The 22,009-nt window shown below is 52.3% G+C and overlaps 1 pseudogene; it reads right to left on the bottom strand.

Annotated features, from left to right (window-relative positions):
* Window positions 1–5,630: 5,630 nt before the first annotated feature.
* On the bottom strand, window positions 5,631–13,621 carry LOC103224246 (chymosin-like; annotated as a pseudogene).
* Between the last annotated feature and the right edge of the window lie 8,388 nt (window positions 13,622–22,009).

Here is a 22,009-nt window from a genome sequence, read left to right on the forward strand (position 1 = left end):
ACCTCATTGCATAAGAGCTATGTTCTCGATGAGAGATGTGCACCCCAGGGAGCGGATATGGGGGTGTGGCTGAGATTTGGCACTGGACTTCCAAAGCTGCAGGAGGTGCGGCTGGCACCTGTGGGCCCAGGACCCTCCCTGACATATGGGAGGCCTGTCTCCAGAGACTCCTTGCTCCCTCTTACAGGCCCTAAAAATAAAGCTACCAGGACACAGGTATTCTGGTCTCAATGTTAAACAGAGCCCTGGGAAAGAAAGGGGCTCTCAAGTTTCACGGATGGGGTCAGAGGAGAGGATAAGGACAAAAGGTGGGGGAGGCTCAGTGCTGAGGAATGGAGCTTCAGCCTTGGCTTTGAGGATAGCACGGCCGCCAGCGCAGAGAAGGTGGCCAAGGTCAAAAAGAAGGCACAATTCCACCAGCCAGAATGGGGCGATAAGCTGCGTGTTTCCAGCCAGCATCAGCCTCAGCTCTGAAACTCCACGGAGTACCTAGTGGACCAGACCCTAGCTGGCTTCCAAGACCCCTCCACTACTATGGAGCGATGGGCTAGTCTGCTGACCTGGAAAGCTAGTGCCGTTCCCAAGCCCCTCAGGCACACACAGCATGCACATCCTCACCCAGCCAGCCCTAGCTCAAAATGCAATTCCAGTATTACAGATGATCCAGAAAGATCAGAAAGGGGGGATTATCGGAGAGCAAAGATTGAGAAGGAAATGGTTAACCAGAGAGATGTCCAGTGAGTGAGGGATTTGAGGGAAGGGGCCACATATCCTGAGACTGCATGCTTCGTGTAGAAGCTGCCACTGTGCCCTGCACATAGGAGACTCTTAATTGTTTGTTTGTTTGTTTGTTTTGGAAAAGGGGTCTTGCTCTGTCGCCCAAGCTGGAGTGCAGTGGCACCATCTCCGCTCACTACAAGTTCCGCCTCCTGAGTTCATGCCATTTTCCTGGCTCAGTCTCCCATGTAGCTGGGACTACAGGCGCCCGCAACCACCCCTGGTTAATTTCCTTTTTTTGTGTATGTGTGTGTGTTTTTAGTAGAGATGGGGTTTCACCATGTTAGCCAGGATGGTCTCGATCTCCTGACCTCGTGATCTGCACGCCTCGGCCTCCCAAAGTGCTGGGATTACAGGCGTGAGCCACCGCTCCCGGCGGACTCTTAGTTAATTCTGTTGCTTGGTTGGCCACTGTCCCTAAGTTGTCCTGGGGCGGGAAGCAGAAATGTTACAGCATGCGAACAAGGTGTACAAAACTGGCATCTGAGATTTGGTCACTAGAGGGCGCTCCAGGACAAGAGCTGACTCCTGGGCAGCTCTCACCACGGCTAAAGGGTTTAGAGGGAAATAGTCTGGAGTTTATTAATTCAACATATGCTACTGAACAGTTACTCCGTGTCAAACACTAAGTGCTATAAAAGATACAAAACGATTTAGATGCAACTTATTTTTCATTAGAAAGATAACTGGCATAAGCAAAAAATAATGTATCCATATGTATCCACCTGTAGCTTCTTTATTAAACGCTAATGTGTTTAGACTTTACACACCATCCCTGCCCCCATCTCCGCATGGCTGACCCATCTTTCATGTCTTTGCTGAAATGTCACCTTCTCACTGAGCCTGCCCTTCCTACCTCATTTCAAAGCAAAGTGTGTTCCCTCAGCACTCCACTTTTCCCATGTGCTTATAACCACCCAGAAGCCACGTAACTTACGCATCTATGATCTCATTGTTTGGGTCCCCCCAGGACATAAGTCCCATGACGATGGAGGGTCTGTTTGTGTTCACCTATGTACACAGTGCCTTGAACAGCATTTTGCACACAGCAAGTATGCAATGCATATTTTTAATGAGTAAGATAGGCAACAATTCTAATTAGCCCCAAGTAAATCGAGGAACTAGGGATCAGCCAATGAGTACTCCTATGCTTTAGGGAGTTTGGGTGAAGCAGGTCTCATGTACAGTAGGAGTCTTCTCAGAGCGGGTAACACATCAGCTGGTCTTAAAGGATGAAAACAGTTTGCAGGTTAGAGAAGGTAGAAAAAGTCACATCAGGCAAAGGAACAGCACTCACAGAGGCTCAGAGGTGAGCCCTGCAGGGTGTTGAGTACGCCAGCCTTGGCAGAAGGACGGGTCTGATGTCCCTCCTGGTCTTCACAGACCCCACCTCCTCCAGACAACTGTTGTATGCTCTGGCCAGTTGGGCCCCAACCATGACCGGGGCTACTGGACAGTAGTTGGGCCGTGTCCCTCTGCCCGCTCTGCAGTTTCCCCTCACCCCATGTTCCCGGGGTGTTTCACCCACACTCCTTGCCATCTGGGGCTTGCTGACATGGGCAGCCTCTGCCACTCCTGTCTCTGTTATACTCTCCCTTCTGCTGCAAGAAAGAAACAAACTGCACAGCTCGGAAAACAATCCATCATTTTGTCATAACATTTCCATTTCAAAGACTTCCTTTCCAAGCTTCTCTCTGCCCAAACGCTTCCTCTCATTAGCATAAGAACTGGCAAGGCATTGAGTGACAGGGGAGGAGAGGGGCTGGGAATAGGGCTCTAGAACTGAGGCCTGGGTCTGTATCCACTCAGGGGCAGGGCATGGGTGTGCATGTGTGTACTTGTGTGTACATGTGTGTGTGCTTGTGCACACGTCCACACCTGGTCTTTGTGAATTTGCATCTGTCAGCACTCATTACTTGTGCTGCATCGCAAAGCATAAGCCACCCTCGGGCACTGACTGAGCCTCCGCAGCGTTCTAGGAACTCTGCTGGGCGCTGAGGATTCAGGGAGGAAGGACGCAGGCACTGTTCGTCAGCAATTCAGTCAGAGGGACAAATGTGCCCATGAACGACTATGACACAACAAATGCAATGAGAAAGCGGAGGAGGGGGGACCCTAGAGGAGGTGACATTTAGGCTGGCCTTGAAGGAGAAGGAGCACTTCACAGATTAGAGAAGGTGGAAAGGCATAGCAGGCAAAGGGAACAGGGGGCGCAAACTCCCAGAGGCGAGCCCTGCAGGTGTTAGACGTGGCTGTGGCAGGACAGACGGCAGGCAACACCTGCTGGGTGGACGTGAATGGCCACCAAGGCTTCCTCAGCTGCCCTCTCCCTGCCTGGACCCTACCGGCAGATAGGGCTGGTGGGAGATCCAGGAACAAGTCAGACCCGCCCTGCAAAGGGACCCCTCTAGCCTTGCAGCTCCTCCCTGGCCTCCAGGTAGGCCCTCTTCACAAGCAAACCACGGATGTGCTGGTGGCCACTTCCCAAAACCTCCTCATTCACCACCTGGCACAGCCCCCAGAAGGCCTGACCACAGAGCCCAATGTGGACCCCTTCCCAGAACCTTAAAGCCCTGGTGGCAGTTTGTCCTTCCAACATGCACAGAGGAGTTCCAGGCGGACAGCAAGGGAAAGGGGCGTGTTCTAGGTCAGCCAAGGGAGGGAGAAGACATGGAGAATGGACCTGAGTGTGTGCTGGGAAGGGGGGATATAAGGTCCAAGAGGAAAGAGGAGACGGAGAAAGCAGTGTGACTCTAGAGGACCTCACCGAGTGACTCATTCCTTCCTTCACCCTACAACACTTTATGGGACATTCCATGAATTGGGCACCTAAAATATCAAAATGAGAGGTGAGGCCAGGCATGGAGGCTCATGCCTGGGAGGCTGAGGTGAGCGGATCACTTGTGGTCAGGAGTTCAAGACCAGCCTGCATAACACGGTGAAACCCCATCTCTACTAAAAATACAAAACTTAACTGGGTGTGGTGGCACACGCTTGTTAATAACAGCTACTCAGGAGGCTGAGGCAGGATAATCACTTGAACCCAGGAGGTAGCGGTTGCAGTGAGTGGAGATTGCATCACTGCACTCCAGCCTGGGCAACAAAACCAGACGCTGTCTCAAAAAAAAAAAAAAAAAAAAAAAAAAAAAGAAAGAAAGAAAAAGAAAAAAAATGAGAAGTACACAATGCCTGTACTCAGCAAGCCCACAGGCCATGAGGAAGACCCACAGGGAAATAAGTGGTATGATACTAAGCCCCCAGGCTGGTCAGGAGCATCCTGAAGCGATGTGGACTGAGTTGAGGTTTGAAGGTTGATTGAAAGTCAGAGGAGGTGGAGAGCAGAGAACATTCCAGGCAGAGAGTGCTCTGCAGCCAGGAACATTGCTGAGGCCACAGGGGTGCTGTGCTGCAACACCGAGGTAGCCCCAGTGGGGAGCTGCCCCCCATGCCAGCCTGGCTGTGCCCTCACTGCCCTCCCAGGGGTCGCCACCACGGCCAACTGGGCAGGGGGTAAGACCGAACCATTTGGTCCAAACCTCACATTTGTGAAAGTCATCATATTTAGACTTTCTACATTATCTCCAGTTGGGATGTGGGTGTTTAAAATACAGTTGCTAAATGTAAACCATTGAAATCTATAACCATTTTTGTAAGCCTATTTGGCATTTTTTTTAATATACAAGAAGTATAAAAATAATGAAAGTGGCCCAATTCTGTCTCGTTCTTAGCAAACAGGCAGTATTGGTCCTAGCTAAGAACAGCGAGGCTTCGAGAAGCCTCCCAAAGCCAGACTGACTCCTTGGCAGCTCGCTCACCTCGCTGGCCCAGTAAGATTCAAACACCAAGGCCTGCCCATTGCTGGCACCATCCTCTGTCCTTGAAGTCCTGGGATGTTCTCCTGTGGCCTCTGTGCCATCCCATGCCCAGCTCCTCGGCTGACCCAGGGATGGCAGCCTGAGCCTTCCTGCTCCATTTCATCCCCACAGCCCAGCCTCTTCCCTGCAGGAGGCCACAGGCTGCCTCTGTGGCCAAGCTGGCTGCACAGCCGCAAACCCAGACAGGCACCACAGGCAGCATCTCCACTGCCCTGGGCCCCTCATTTCTTTTGTCCTTGGGTACCACGAAGAAAGGCCCCAGGAGATGCCCCCAGATGGCTTGTCAACCAGATCCCATTAGCAGCTGCCACTGGGAGAAAGAAGTCAGAGCCCACTCTGCTCCTGCCCACCACCTCACTCCTCATGAAGGGCAGTCTCCTTTGCGAAGCGTCACTGCCAAACTTACGACTTCCGGCTCCTGGGGACACGGGCGTTACTCACCTGCTCCAGCTGTTTGCAGAGCAGGCCTGTGGTCAGCCTGAGGTAGGGCCACCCCCTTCCCAAGGCCTTCTGAGGGTTGAACTACTGTAAAGGTGTGACAAAGCCCGATCACTATATTTGGGGTAGGTGAAGCAGAGGGGACAAGACTAGCTATGATTTAGAAAACAAAGGCCTGTTAGATTGTCTTCCTCCTGATGGGAAAAGGACTATCTAAAGCGGGGAGTGCAAAGAAAAAGAGAGGAGGGCTGGAGAGCAGACACTTGCAGCTCCCAGCAGAGCACTGTCCAGGGAGTCTGCCAAGCAGAATCCAGGCACTGTGATCTACCCAAGAGCTGTCCACCTCCCTCCCAAGGTAGCTGAGGGGCCTCAAAGTAGCATCACCGACAAAAACTTCCTAAAGCCACCTGAATCCCCTTGTGTGACCCAGTAATACTTGGATTTCCTGCGTGGCTCTCCCCCAGCAGAATGTACAGGGCTCTGTGAGCCTGGGCGCTCACAGGAACTCTGAACACTGGCATTTGGCTTTGACGCATCGACCTCTGAAAGCCAGGTTAACACGAACTTCATCGGCAATGGCACTGCTCTGACCACTGCCAGGGCCTGAGCCCCTGAGCCTGAGTCTGGACTGTGGCTCTCCCCCAGGGTGGATGGCAGCCTAGGACTCAGATCTTTCCCCATGCTCCCTGCTCACTCTTTCATCTGGCTTCTTCCAACAGCACTGAGGCCCCTCTCTTAATACAGCTAGACACTTCCTCTCCAGGGGCCAAGTGTTCTCTATACATCCCCACACCACCATGCCCCTACCTCTCATTCCCCAGGAACAAACGAGTCTTATCGTGCGAGGGTCTCCCCTCTTGTGCCCTTTGCCCAGAAAGCTCTAGAGTGAAGGACAGGTAGGTAAGGCACGCCTTGGTCTTCCCTGACCTGAGCTTGAAATAGTCATTGCCCTTGAGGTAGTCTCCACCCACCAACCCTTCCCACTACGTAGTTTCTGCTGTGCCCACACACCACCTGGCAGTCACATCCACCCCCACAATGGCGCAGGGTTTTAGCCCTGGTGACAACAAGGGAAGTCAGGCTTTGGAGAAATGTGGTGTTTATTGGGAACCATCTGCCTGCACATCTCATCTATGTGCGTGTGTGTGTTTGGTCACATTGAGGTCCGTGGCCAGTGATGCAATCAGACAGCCTTCGCCAGCCCCACACAGTTATTGGCCCTGTCAAAGATGCTGTAATACTCCTGGATGAAGACATCCCCCAGGATCCACTGCTGGGAACTATAGTCACCCTGGAAACCATTGGTCCAGAAGTCCTGGTCCTGGGGAAGGCAAGGCGGAGATGACGCTGGTCCCAATCCCATTTGCTGTGCCTAAAGATAGGCGTTTATACCCTACCCACAACTCCTCCTCCTCTGTGACTTCATTTTATCCTTGAAATGACCTTCCCAGATAAACAAGTATTAGATTCATGTCTCAACAGATGGAGAGATTGAGATTCAAAAACTAAAATGACATAATGCAGGATCACCGGGTAGGGTCCTGGCACCCTGAGTCCTGTTCCCTGCACTGGACCCCACTCCCCATCACTCGTCCTCCCCAGCCCCTGCCTCCTGCTCTCAGCACCTACTGCCCTGATGACCAGCCAGCGCAGGCCTGGGGCTGGAGGTCAGTGGTCAGTGGGGCCAAGGGCCGGGCCCCACAAAGCCCAGGCTGGCTAAGCAAACCCTGCACAGAGCTCTAGGCCCCAGGACTTAGAAGCTTGAGCAGCAGAGGGAGGTTCCCATGGGGAGCTGTGGCCCTGCTTACTCCACCCTCCCTGACACCTTGGCGCATCCCCCCTGCTGTTCCCCATTTTTCCCAGGATGAGGCTGAAGTGGCCACAAATGAGGCCCCAGGACAACACGGCCCACTCAGAAGGGCCGGTTGGTCCAAACACATGCCCCTCCATTCTCTGTGGAGTCCATACCACTTCTTATCACCACCACCACTGCCTCACCAGGGCCCAACTGGGGGGTGGGGGAGGCAGCTGGTGAAGAAGAAGGGGCAGGAGGAGCCCGGGCTTCCCCTCTGAGACTCATACCTGGCTGTTGTAGGCGGAGGGTGGCAGGGGGTACTTCTTGCCGTGGATCTCGAAGACAACGGTGGACATGCTGCTCAGGCGCCTGCAGTCCATGTTGAACTAAAGAACCAAGGGAGGTCCTCTGAGAAGCGGCGAGGGTGGAAGCTGACTGGAAGAGGCCCAGGACCCCTCCTGCCATCCCATGATCCATGGGGCAGGCAGGGGGCCCTGCCTACACCTAGGACCACAGGGAGGCTCTCAGGGTGAGGCCCGGTCCCGAGACATGGTTCTCAAAAGAGCCACAGCGGTCATGAACCCAGGGACAGACCCAAGCTTGGGACCTAGGGGGGTTGCCTCTGTGTCTCCACATCTAGGCCCAGCCAGAGCTCACAGGGACGCTGGGAGCACTTGGCTGTCGAGGGGAGAGGGACAGGCTCAGGGTGGAGGAGGAAGAAGGGGCACAGCACAGGCCAGTGCGTCAGGGAGGGCATCTCTCCCAGAGGAACGGGAGGTCAGACGGCAACCGCTCCAGGAGGCATGGGGGTTCCCACAGCAATAGAGCCAAAGCCAAAGGCCCCAGCAGAGGCCTCCAGAGAAACCCCAGCCTCAGCTGGGAAACCGGCTCCCTCACCACCCCTGCATCTTCTCCTTTGTGTGAAGGGGCCTCCACTTCAAGAGAACCTTGTGGGGCAGTGGGGCCTGGCCTCACCTCATCGTACTGGCCCGTGGTGGCTCCAATGGCCTGCTCGATGTTGAGGAGGTCACTGCCCGGCCCCACCAGCAGGAAGATGCCGGTGTCCAGGATGGCCTGACAGCCACCGTCACAGGCCACCACCACGCCATCGATGGTGACACTGCCGAGGGTATGCAGGAGGGCCTCATCCAGCCCTCCCTCCCCGGGTCCTTCCTACCCTCCCCTGCCAGGATCCAAAGTAGGAAGGGAAGGCCCCCAGCCCTCAGCCCCTTCCCTGGGGCCCCTTCCTGGAGGCCCCCGTACTTTCTGAGCCCAGAGAAAAGATCTAAAACCATTTTCTTCCAATTCAGTGGCTAAATTGAAGACATCCCACTTTCCATGGGGCAGAAACTTCAATAAAACAACAAATTCACCCACATTAAGGGGTAGAACGAGTACTGTACTCATTGCCTGAGATCTGGTTTCAAGTTTTTGATCTGCCATTTACTTGCTGTGTGTCTCCAGCAAGTTACCCAACCTTTGTGTACTCAGGCTTCCCATCTACAAAATGGGTACATTAATAACCCCTTCCTTGACTTCCTCAAGGGGTGGTCCTGAGTTTCAAACTCGATGTCAGTCCATTATAAAGTGGGGTTAATAGTAGCACCCACCTCATGGGGTCTCAGTGAGGAATAAATGAGACAGTCATATAATCATTCAGCACAGTGCCTAGCAGGCGGTAGGTGCCCCAGAAAGGCAGCTGATCTTGTTCATAAAGTGCAGGTGAATGTGTGGCACTAGCACTGACAAAGGTCACCGACCTTGGAAGTGTCTAGTTCAGATTCTCAGGGGTAGTCTTACGAGCTACTGTGATGCAGTCCTCAGAGTGTGGTGGCCTGACGCCCGGGCCCTCACGTGCCCACACCTGGATCAGTGTCTGGCTGAGGCCCACACAGGGTGGCCGTTCACCCACCTGTCCACAGTGAACTGCCAGTATTCTCGCACAGTCACGGGTATCCAGTGCAGGGAGCCTGTGTAGTAGGACGGGTCAATGGCCCCCAGCGTGAGCAGCCTCCCCTGGTCATCCCTGAAACTAAAGTGCAGCATGCTGTTTCAGCAAGGCTCGGAAAAGCGGTGCCCAGCCCCACCCTGGGGCCAACGCCACTGAGACCCAGTCCATCCTCCTCCGCCCCATCCCCAACCCACGCTTCGGATGAGGTCTCCAGCCTGCTCTGGCTCCTCCTCCGCTGGGCTTGCTCTGATGTCAGCGGCAGCACCCTTTCTCCTAAGCACTGCAGCCCCCAGCCCGACCCCAGAGGAAGTAACCCACCCCACAGGTCTTGGGACTGCCAGGCTGTGCCCCAGCCACCCTTGGGTGTGCCCAGCTGTCTCCCTATGCCCCTACTCCCTGTCAGCTGCCACCCAGGGCTTTCTGCCTCCAGTAGGAAAGGGGATCTTCAACGGAATCTACACTTTGGATTGAAACTGCCAACCGAACGCAAATCCCCTCTGTTCCTCCTAGGGCCGTGTCTCACACATGGCTGGGAAACATACACTGTACCCACTCACTTCCGGAACATTGCCCTGGGCTCCTAGAACTCATCCAGCCCATCCCAGCTCCTGGCTCTGCTGCATGCTTTCTCCCCAGACAACACCCACTCCTCCCTCAGCAAAGCCTGCCGTGGCTGCCCTCAGATGGGGCTTCTTCCCCTGTTATTCAGCCTCTGACACACCCAAATCTCCCCTGCAGCACCCTTATCACAACTGTTTGATTCCGATAACGTGTGTAACGGTGTGGTGTCTGCCTCTCCTGCTAGAATGTTAACTGCCAGTTTGTCTTATCTACTGATTTGTCCCCATCTCTGGCAGAGCCCCTGCACATAGTAAGGGCCTGGTAAGTATCTACTGAGTGAATAAATGCATGAGTGAATACACGAATTAGCTCCCAGCTGCCTTCCCCTGCCTCAGCCATCCAGCAGCTTCGCCTGGGGAGGGTCCATTTCTCTCCTCCCTGCCATCCTCCCCTCTGTCTGAGCCAAGCTGCATCATCACAGGATGCAGGGAGGTAGAGTAGGAGGCGCAGGGTTGGGAGCAGGAGCCCCAGGCTCCAGGCCTGGCTCGGCCACCACCACTCAGGGTGTTGGTCCCTCCCCAAGCCTCAGCTTCCTCCCTAGTGAAAGGAGTAGGTTGGACTCCTTTGGAGTCAGCTGTAAAAGTCTGTGCATCTCAATGACATCAGCAAATGGTTATTGAGGCCCTGCCACTCTGGGAAAAAGAACTTGAAAGCCCCTGTGCAGAGGTGGGATTGGGCTTTGTTTTCTGAATGCCAGAAAGGAAAGTCAAATTTTGGTCCAGTGAACTCTGGCTGCATAAATCAGTGTATCATGGGCCTTTGGACAAGAGGTTGGATGTGCCTGGAAAGGAGAAGGTTTGCTTGGATGCTGGCGACTACCCTTGAGTTGCAGCATCCCTGAGGAGTGGACACTCTCCTCAGCTGATAGTCCTTACAAGGACATCAAACTTAGGCCCTAGCTGGGCACAGCTCCTATCTGCTCATGTAGACTGAGAACAGGTCTTGGGCCACCAGGTGCCTCTGCATCATGTTGTCAAACATGGGCACTGATTACTCAGAGGCAAGAGAGGGACAGGCCAGCCCCAGGATCCCGTCAAACTCGGAGTAGGTGAAGATGCCACCAGGTTCCTGGGTGCTCAGGCCCACAGTCTGGTGGGAGTCCACAATGTTGGAGACCTGCAGGAGAATCATGTGGAGGCCCTGAACTTCCTTCTCAGAGGCCTGGGTGCCTCAAGGGGGAAGAAATGGAAGGAGGAGGAAGATACTGAAGAGGGTTCTTGACCTCCAGCCCTCACCTGGGCTCCCACCCCCAGCCACACTTGGCCTCATCCTCCCACAAGCCTTGCAACCACTACTGGAATCAGCCTCAGAAGCAGACCTGGGTCCTAAAGTAAAATCCTGCCCAGGTGGGACATGGGCCACCTCTGCCAGGGCAAAAAGAAATCTGGACAGAGAGGTGGGGCATAAGCTAGGTGTAGGCCCCAAGTCCCGGCCCAAGTGGCCCCTACCACATGCGCCTCCCTGCCAGCTCTCCCCACTGTCAGAGCAGAGGCTGGGGGCGGGCAGCAAAAGTGACCTAGATAAGGAAATGAGAGCACAGAATAGAAAAAAAGCTGGTTGTTTACTGGCAAGAGTGACGGCTGAGGGAAAGACATACTCCAGGAAAGAACAGGCACCAGGGGTGCTCCTGCCTGGGTCCTGGGTGGGAGGAAGAGCAAGCTGGTGGCCGCGTCCTGGGCAGCTGCAGAATAGCACCTGCTGTCTCCACACCTGCTGAGTCAGACTAAGACAGGGCTTCCCCGGGCCGGGAAGGCAGGTGCGAGGGTGCGAGGTTGGGATGGTGGTTGGGGGAAGGGGGAGGCAGTTCATGCACCCTGGGGGATGTTGTGTGAGGAAGGCGTCTGAGCTCAGACCCTCGTGGTGGTGGCATTCAGAGCTGGCAGACAGGAGCACTGCCTTTGCTGGGTCTGCCAGCCTCTTGTGGCGGTGACTGAGAGCAGGGAGACTGCCTCTACCACAGGCTCCAAGATTTCTTGAAGAGGAACAGCCATGGAGAGGCAGAGGCAGAGGGACGCTTTCCACTTCGTTAGTGGAAAAGCTGGCAGAGCCACTCACATCCAGGTAGTTGGTCAGAGACTCGCTGGCCACCACCCCAGAGTTGGAGTGCTTCCAGCTGACCACCTAATGGTGATTCCTCAGGAAGTCCTCCAGGAGCCCGTGCTCCTTCAGGGTCCTCCTCAGTGACTTCCCTGTGTGCAGAGGAACCCTGAGGAGATGAGGAGGAATTCGTAAGGAGGGTGTGCATCTCCCGTAGGCTGTCCAGCCTCCCAGAAGTGGGCTCCATAAACCACTCCCTACACTCTGTTCCCAGCCAGCTTTCTGATCCATGGCCCACTGACCCCAGGCCAATGGCTTTCAAACTTTTTAAAATCATAACTCAAAGTAAGAAATGTATTTTACATCAGTTCAAAAATCACTGCCTATCCTTACTAACTGCAGTGCACTCTCATATTTTCTACGGCTTTTCTCTTTTTCTAATGCTGGTGGAGACCCATTAGAGGTATTTTGCAACCCACTAATGAGTTTCGAAACCCATGGTTTGAAAGGCACTAAGCACATTATCACTCATTCAGTCACCAAATTCTTGCTGTGCCAGACACTGCACAGGGCATGGGGGACACAATATTGGAAAGGGCACCATCTCTGCCCGCCGGGAGCGCACTGTCTGCAGTAAAAAACGATGTCTCCCACATGCTGGCAAATGCTGAGACAATGATCCTGCCCTCTGCCAAGCCCCTTTCTCCACTCTCTGGATAGCTTTTACCCTAAGATGAGTGGAAAATTCTCAAAGTGTTTCTCAGCACAGAGCCTGGTCTCACAGGGGCCTCCTGAGGGAGCTTGAGTTTTAGATGATGGAGGCAGATCAACAGTGGAGAGCTCAAGAGAACGAAATGCAGAAGCTGGTTCTAGACCTGGCGCTGCCCTATCTGTGTCAACTTGGGTGGCTCCCCAGAGCCCTCTGAGCTTCAGCTCCCTTAGGTTAACCCCTTCCTTTCCAGCCGTTCTCCTGGCCCTGCCTTTGACTAGCCCTGTGGCTTAACCTCTCTGGTCCTTAGTTTCCTCTCCTGTAGATAAAAGTAGAACTTGGTGATTCCCACGGTCCCGTGTACCTCTAAGAATTGCGTGGTCCTCCTCTGTGAGACTGCTGAGACGTGCTTTGAGAGCCATACAATGGCAGCTGTTCACATCCCACATGCTGGGGCAGATAGCGCCCCCTGGGACCTGGAGGAACTGTATTTTCAGGACTGCCACAAAGATTCCTGGCCAGTTGAAGGTACCCTGACCCCTTTTCAGGAATCCAGAATTCTCAGGGCGGGATCGGAGCTTCTCTGTGCTCAGGATTTGACCAGACTCAAACCTGAGCACCTGCAGATTACTGTGTGATGTCATGGCGAGAGTGCAAGTCCACCAGAGGCCGAGTCCTAGCTCCTCCATTACTAGTCATGCAGCCTCAGGAAGCTCAGGGACCCTCCTTAGAAACCCTTCCTAAACAACAGTGTCTCCTCTGTAAAATGCAAATGATAATATCTACTTAATCCTTGAGGATTCGTGGCTTAGTGGAATGCCTGGCACCTAGGAGCAAACGGCTCAATCAATGTCAGTTATTATTTTGGGAGGAGAACCTGGACTTAGTATAATAGAGAACTTTATTTTGTTTAAGAAATACATATATAGCTCTTACAGTGTGCACTGTTTGAAGCCTTTTTTAAATATTAACTCCTACAATCCTCACAACATCCCTATGAGATGGACACTACCATTATTCAAATTTTATGAACAGAGGAGGAAACTGAGGCACAGAGAGTTAAGTTAGTGATGCAGCTGGGGATCAAACCCCAGGCAGTTTCACTCCAGAGCCATGCCCTATTCCCCCAGTTGCCCATCTGGCTCCCTGTTCTTTTCACCACACTGTGAAGTGCTGGAGTAAACAGAAGCAAAGGCCCCAGTATGCAAAGGCAAGATTGACAGGGAGCTGTTATCCTGGGAACTTGCAGCACTTCTCCCAAGACTCCCTGGAGGACCAATGGCTGGAAGACCAAGGACAGACCTCCCAGAGAGGACGACGAGATGCCCTTGCCCTCCCCTGGGCTCTGATGTTCACCTGGTGATGGCATTGACCTCGGAGAGAGCAAAGACTGCAAGGAGCACCACGAGGCACCTCATCCTGGCCCGCAGGCTGGCCACTGCTCCAGCCAGAGCCCGCTCCACAGCCTTTATAGAGGGAGCCAGGTGTCCTGTGGCTGGAAGCCCAGACTTCAGATAGCTCCTAACTGTAGGTCACTCCACAAATACAGTGAGAGAGCGCTTAGGCTACCTAAGACCCATGCTGATAGGGACCACTCACACTGAGTCAGGCCATTTGTGGCCCTTATCAGCTGGGTCTTAGGTATTCTGAGTGTTATCTCAGAATATCTGTATTCCAGGGACTTCAAAGTTGAAAGATATACATGCTTGGTCTTCAGGCTGAGAAATGTCAGCATAGGCCTCTCTGAACTGCTCCCCACTTGCAGACGGGACTTCTCAAGCCAACACAGGGGAGGCGTTGCCAGAAATGTGTTCCATGTTCCACCTGATGCTCTGTAAGAGGCCTGCTCCCCGCAGATCCCACTCCAGCCTTATCTGCCTCTCCTCCCACGATCTGACTCCACCGGAAGCTGGTAGCCGGCCCTATCCATGAATCTGCCCCTGGCCCAGTTTTCCAGTGGCAGGGGGACTCGGTCTTCCCCCAAAGTGACATCTGTGGCAGAGAGGAATTGTTCGTTCTGTCATCCCCGTGAGTGGAGCTTGGGGTTTAGAGCACCGAGCAGGTGTGGCCTCCACTCCTACAGAGCACAGTCTAAGAGAGAAGGCAGGCCCGAGGCACAGGCACCCCTAGGGACACAGGCCCTGTTCCACGGTGGAAGGGTGCTGAGGAGGGGAGGGGTAAATCGATGCCACATCACACTGGCATTGGAAGAACGGGGCAGGGCTGAACCAGGAAGGCAGACAAGTGCCCCCGCATAGAAGAAGGGAAATACGGCAGTGATAGGGCAGGGAACAGCTTAGGCCAAGACTCAGCCTCTGAGTCCCATTGGAGTGTGCAGACAGAGCCCCTCAGAAGCACATGTGCAGGGGTGTGTTGAGTAGAGATCCCTGGAGTCTAGGCCAGAGATTCTCTGAGGCTTGTATCCAGAGAGAGAGTCAGGATAAGAAGGAAAACAAAGGCTGTGGCCATGAAGCTGATGGAAAAGATCGTGTTCCAAGGACCAGGGGAGGCTAACGCTGGCAAATCAGGACCGTGTAAGGGTTAGGTGGGCAAAATAGGAAGGCAAGGGCTTCAGGTCCATGGGAGAGTGGGAGAGCACGATGCCAGCCGCCCAATGCCTGGCAGGACAGATGTCCACGTGGAGAGGGAGGCCTGGTGGGGACGTAAGAAAGGACAGGCAGGAGCAGCCAAAGACGCTGGCATGTGGAAAGGGACAGGCTCTGCTGTTGCATACATTTGATTTGCAAGGGCCTCAGGAGGGAGACTTAGTAGGCCAGTCAACAGAACTGATGTTTTGTAGCAGAATTAGGAATGCAGCGAGACCTGATCCCCGCCATGGCAATGCCTCCCACCCTGCCGCATCCCTTCACAAAGCTGATGGCCAGGTCCCCAGAAGGCCAGGACACTGCCGCTCCCCATGCGCTGGGAAGTGGCCACAAACACATCCAGCTGTCTTGTGGCACCCACCCTCCCCAGATGCCATGAGCGGAGATCAAAGTCAACGCTAAATAGCACAGCTTGCTTCCCGATTTCTTCCCTGAGGAGGCCGCCCTGCCAAGCCAGGGCCTGCATGCCCCACACTGATGGCCCTGCCTCTGAGCAGTGCTTCCTGTCACACCAGCACCAAATGTGATGTGCTCAAGGAATAGTAGGTGCTCAAGGAATGTTTGGTTAAGCAAATGAATGAGTGCATGGCCTTGCCACTACTTTTGAGAAGCAGCCGGAGAAGTAGCAGGTGACATCCTCATGATGTCCTGCAGACAAGGAGATGGCGGCTCAGAGAGGTCAAAGGGTTGGCCTGTAATGAAGACAGAGCTTGGAACTGTCCTGAGACTCCTAGTCTAACACACTGCACACTACACCACAGGCTTAATGTGTTTACAATATCCGGTGTGAAGGCAGCTCTGCTTCAAGCTCACTCCTCCCCACCTCTGGGCACCCCTCAGGATAGTAATATCCATGTGCCATGGGCCCTGTCTGCAGCATCTAGGGCAGGGCTAGGGTTCTCTGGGATTAGCAAGATCAGGAGGAAGAAGGGCTGCACCACTCTGCCTCATGTCACCAGTGACCCAACCTGAACCCAGCAACAAAGTCTCCTGAACAAAGACCCTGGACATCAGGCTCAGCCAACTCTTCCACTGGAAGGTGACTCTCAAAGCCAAGAATCAAAGATCCCTTAGCACTGGTTGCTCTGTGTTTGTTCACAAGAGTGGAATCAGTCTAACAGCATTCAGTTGCACACTATTAGGAACCCTAACCCAGAGAGCACAAAGCATTAGGAGAGCTTATCCCGGCAGGCCAAGAACTGCAAAAAACTTTTAGGGTGCAGGGAAGGTCATGTGACAGAATTAAGAAGAGTCAAAGAGACCCAAGTTTATATTCCAGCTCCACTTTTTATTAGCTGGGTGACTTGGAAACATAGTTAAGCATTCTAAACTTCTGTTTGCTCATCTGTGAAATGGAGATTTTTAAAGGAGTAAATGCATAGTGTCTGACACTAAGTAAATATACCATAAATATTACAGATTTTTAGTGAGCTGAATAATATTCTGAGTCTTACTTATGTAGAAAGTCTGTTTTCTGCTTTCTCTTTATCTCATGAAAGGAAAAGCCCGCTCTGCCTTTCTTTGCCTCACAAAAGGTGTGTGCAGAGCAGAAAGCAGAAGTCACCTGCAGGGTTTTCAGGGCACTGTTGCCTGAAACCTAAGCCCATGTGAGAACCCAAGGCTCCTTGGAGGATGCAGAAGGAAGAAGCAAGAGAGACAGGCAGGTCTTGAGTGGCAGGGCCTTGAGCCCTGCTCCATGGTGGTAGCCAAGGGAAGTGGAAAGCCCAGAGAAGAGCGGCTGTGTGGCCTGTCTGGAGGAGTATGACTAAGGCAGCTTCCAGAAGATTCGGTTGGCCCAGACAGGGCATGGACACAACGGGGGCTGGGGCAGGGACAACAAAGACCTGGAATGCTGGAGAGTCACCTGGATCAAAGCACAACAATGGGGCATTGACAAAAATGACCAAGCTCTATTTTCCCCTCAACCTTGGGGAGGAAGGCAGGGATAGGCAGGAGGGTCAGTGAGGGAGGAAGGGAGGGATGCACCACCAGCCCGGCTCAGCAACAAACTCTCCTGGATGATGGCCCTGGATGCCAGACTCAGCCACCCCTTTCTGTGCTCTTGGAAGATGGGGGCACACTGCAGAAATTCAATTGATTTACAAAAGACAAAAAGATCTGCTGCTCTGTACACACCTGAGATTTGGACTAGCGCCATGAGCTTGTAACTCTCACATTTTACAGATGAGGAAATAGGACCGGAGATTGAGGTGAGTCATTCAGAGTCACACAACTGTAGTCATTTGTGAGTCATATTTATAGAAAGCCAAACACATGCCCAGCACTTGATACTCTTATCTTTGATCCTTACATGACCCTCTCAGTATCTCTGCCTCGAGCCTTTGGAAGAGGAAAATGAGACACGGAGAAGTAACTTGCTCAAGGTCACACCACTTTGTTGTTGACCGAGAACTTGAGCCCAGGATGGTCACACATGCACTCCCAGGGGCTATACTCCCTGCCACCTGGCCCCTTGCAGCACATGGCATCATCCCGTTGGACTTCCTCCTGAAGCGCCTTTCACAGTGGGGTCACGCATTAGATCCTTCCATCTCCCATCCAATTGTGGGATCCCTAGTCTCTGTGTCCATAGCAAATGCATAGAAGATACTCAAGAAATTGACTTGAATTGGCTTTATTGGCGCTCACATTTGAGTGGAGATCAGAAGTGGAGATCAAGGTGTTACAGTAGGTAGCTAGCCAGGTATGAGTACGGCAGAAGACTCTCCATACACATGTCAGGAGTGTTTGGTGACCATCAGGCTGTTGTTAACTGTCTCTCTAAAGTAATAATTGGTCACAGCCAGCACGAGCAAAAGGCAGTCTCCTAGTTGATAGAAAACACCTGGAACTGGTGATCAGCAGCTTCCCAACAGGATCTCAGGAGTCGGGAGAAATAATGTAAGATCCCGGAAGTATGCCAACGTATAAAACCCCAAGTCACGAGGTCAAGCCACGCACTTGGTCTCAAGTCATCTGTTTGGCCCTCTTCCAAGAGTACTTTCCTTCCTTTCCTTACTGCACTAATAAACTTTCACTCCTGCTCTAAAACTTACCTCAGTCTCTCCTTCTGCTCTTTTGCCCCTCAGTTGAATTCTTTTTTCTGGGGAGGCAAGAATTGAGGTTGCTGCAGACCTGTACAGATAACTACCACAGCTAACAAAACGGGGTGTCCCTGGGCACCGATTTGTTATAGCCACTTTGTGGGTCAGTCCCCAGGCTCAAGGAATCTAGACCAAGAGGAGTCATCCCCCTCCAGCACCAGGTAACCAGTGATGAAATCTTACCGTGGCTTTTCTAAAAATTTGTTAGAATTTTTAGAATTCTGCAATTAGCAAAAGATGACTGAATCATGTCCACACTTGAAAAGCCTCAGAGCCTGAAGGAGACTAAGGGGCCCTGGGGCATACTGTAGGATAAATAGAGAGCAATGGCTCAAGTGGAAGAGACCCCAGGAGGTGGAGACCTAACAAGCATTGCCCTGCACATTTGTAGAAATCCCCACCCTTCTTCCTCCCCATGAAATGGCCCCTGTGGGTGGTGTAATGGCCTGTCCACGTGCTGAGGTCAGCAGAACATTTGGGTGAGAATAACTCCCAGCCTCCATACCTGCACAGTTATTTGTTCTGCATTAAGTGGCCTGAGCCCTGGAAACCTCTGCTCAGTGCATCATGGAACTGCCAAGCCCTCTTGGGAGAAAGAATGGGGCATGGGCCCCACCCTACTCATGGAAGAGCATATTATTAGTTCTGAGAAATAGCAATAGTGAAACCCATTCCTGGTTCCTGAATGGGAAGGGAGAGGGGGATAGAAGGAAGTAGAAAAGGCAATTACCACAACTACCATGCAGGCCTCTGGGCAGGGAGGGCAGCACCCAGAAGAGAGAAGCCCGTAGGTTGGTCAACCAGCACCTCATCAGGCCACTCCCATCTCAGGAGCTTTTACCAGCAGAGACCTGCAGACCAAGCTCCTGACCACCAGGAGTGTGGCCCCATCCACTCTCCCAGCCTCATCTCTGCAGCTTCCCAGACAGTAACAGGCACAAACACTCATCATGCCTCAATCATGACACGCATGACCCTGTCTCCACACTCTGCTAGGTGCTTCATTGAGATTGGAGCACCCTCCCCACCTCCTCTCCATCTTGGAGAAACTTACCTAATACTTTTTTATTCGTTTGAATGTGACATGCAAGTTCTCCCCTCACTGTGCTTTTACCTATGCTATACCTCTGCTCTAATGCCCTTCTCTCTATTTTCTGCCTGCCCAACTTCTTCAAGGTTCTGCTCAAAAGATATGTCCTATGGGCTGGGCACGGGCTCAGTGGCTCACGCCTGGAATCCCAACAATTTGAGAGACTGAGGCAGGAGGATCATTTGAGCCCAGGAGTTCAAGAGCAGCCTGGGAAACATAATGAGACCCCATCTCTGTTGTAAATAAATAAAGAAATAATTTTAGAAAATGGTATGTCCTGTGTGAAGCCTTTTCTTATATCTCCTATGAGATCAGTTAGGAACAAGTTTGGCTGCAAGTAATTGAAAATCTGACTACGGTGGTTTAAATAGCAGTTTATTTTTCTCACAAAAAAAGAAGTCCAGAAACATATGGAATTGGTTCAATGGACACCACTACAATTCATTTGGCCTTTTCCTTATGGCTGTAAATGGCTGTTACAGCACCAAACATCACATCCCATCTCAAAGCAAGAAGAAGGGGAAGTGGGAAGAAGCAGTACCAGCAGACTGCTCATGCCTGATGAACTTCATTTTATAGCTCCAGCTACAAGGTAGGCTGGAAAATTGAGGATTGCACTTTTTTGTCTGTATAGTGGAAGTAGACAATGAGGTGCTGTTGAGCCCACCCACATTGTCTGCAGTAACCACCCACGTCACCACCAGCACAGTTTGCTCCTCAGTGTGGGATGTTCTCAGAGTGCTTATCTCACTGCTGAGTGATGGCTTACACATCAGCCTCCCTCTGGACTAAGAACTTAAGGGTATGAATTTTGTCTGAATTATCTCTGTAACTCTAAACACCTAGAACAATGCCTAACCTACAATAGGCACTCAGTAAATGTTAAATTCATCCTCCCATTCACTCAACAGCTATAGACAGAGGTAAGCAAATGAGGCCATGGGACTTCCTTCCCAAAAGAGGTCTCCAGTGGCCGAAATCAGGGAGTAAGTGCCCAGGTGACCCACGTATGAACAGTCAGTGGCCTGTGGCCCACCACAGCTATACCTCCTCCTCTCTGCCAATGAGGTCACCTGGCCCTTGTGCCAAGCAGTAAGCATGTAGAGGTGAGTAAGTTCCTCTCCCTGCCCTGAGGGAGCCTGTAGTCCAGTGGAACACACAGACGTGTAGGCAACTAAGTATAATTCAATGCATGAGTCCTTTTCTTGGCTTATGGACCGGTGCCACTGGGGAAGGGAGAGTACAGCACTAGCCACTATGAGGAAGGGCAGGGAGCTTCACCCAGGGATGAGCTGGTATATTGACCATGTTCTCTGATTTTCCATATTCTTAATGCCCTGGCATCTGGGGACTTGATCCTTGACAGACTGCCCCTCACAGGACTAGCTAATTCCTAGGGATGGCAAATGACTCCCTTGTGAGCATGTCTTTGATATACAAACCAACCCACCCAGAGCCCACACCCCCAACCCTCTCCTTTATCAAACTCTCAAAGAGCAAGCCAACTTTCTCCCTGCCCTAAACCACCCCAGGGTCAAATACCACTCCTCTAGCCCAGAGTCTGCTGAAATTACTCAAACTATACAATTCTAAGCTTATTCAGAATACCTACCCTGCGTCATCCATTCCTTCACGTAACAATGCAATAAAGGCTCTATGTCACACTTTCCTTTCCCTTGACCACCCCAGACAACTCCCCCACGACCTCCACCTCCTGACTGACCCCAGTGCTTCCCCATGTGGCCCTACATGCCTCCTATGTCTAGGGGTCTGTACGTATAAACTTCTTCCTTCGTGACAATCATGTCCCTGTCTGCATGTCCTACCATACCTAATTAAAACAAACCCCAGGTATAAATTTCAGAACAACTGGCTAGAAGGAATACAATGGGGCTGGCCCTGGGGAGCAGCTAGCACATCCCTGGGCAGATCTAGCCAGGAAATCCAGCTGACAGGTGCTGCACTGATCAAGGTAACACTGAGATGCTGACTTAGCTACAGAGCGAGAGATCAGATGATCCCTGGGAGATCCTCCTGCCCCTAGTCTGGACCCTCTTTGATGCTCCCAACTTGAGAACTAGTCATTAGTTTCATGATGCTCCTGTCACCAACATTTCAAGATAATTTGGGAAGTGGTGAGGAGAGATTCAGCTGCCCCCTTAGTAAGGCATCAAGCTCGATCACATAACAGTGAATGTTGGCGAGCACTGCTGCTGACCAGGCAGCATCCTAAGCCCTTTATATGTATAAAATCACTTCTTCCCAGTCACAGACCACCACAATCCTATAATTGAGGTACTATCTGTCTCATTTTAAGGGAAGTGAAGCACAGATCCGTTCAATAACCTGCCCAAGATCACACAGTCAATAAGGGGCAGACCCAGGATTCAGACTTAGGTAGCATGACTCTAGAATGAGTGCCCTGAATGGCGACAACACGAAGTCAGGGCTGACGCTTGCAGCTTTGTTACTGCCGTGCCCAGCAGGCACCGCGGAGATGGGGGCAGATGTCTGGAAGCAGAGGAGGTGATGAGTGGAAAGCAGGAGATGAAGGCTACTTTCTTCCTGGGCAGCCACTGGCGGGACCAGGCTTTGCTCTCTCACCCAGGGTGCGGTGCGGAGTCTCCGCTGGACTCCACCACAGGGAGGAAGACCGAGGCTACCCAGCCTCCTGGCTGCTGGCCGTGGCTCTAGCCCACTCTTGCCTGTGTGTCAAGAGAGAATCCAAAACAATGTTCCTTTTGTTCTAAAGGGCATGATTAGGACAATTGACAAAATAGTTTAGATCAGATGATAGTATTGTTCTGATGTTAATTTCCTGACTTCTATATTTGTACCAATTTTCATGTTAATATTTACAAGAAAATATCCTTGATTTGGGAGGAATACTGAAGTAAAGAGTATTATGTCAGGCCAGGCACAGTGGCTCATGCCTGTAATCCCAGCACTTTGGGAGGCTGAGGTAGGTGGATCACTTGAGGTCAGGAGTTCAAGGCCAGCCTGGCA

This window comes from Chlorocebus sabaeus, chromosome 20 (genome assembly GCF_047675955.1).
Source record: "Chlorocebus sabaeus isolate Y175 chromosome 20, mChlSab1.0.hap1, whole genome shotgun sequence".
Lineage (NCBI taxonomy): Eukaryota > Metazoa > Chordata > Mammalia > Primates > Cercopithecidae > Chlorocebus > Chlorocebus sabaeus.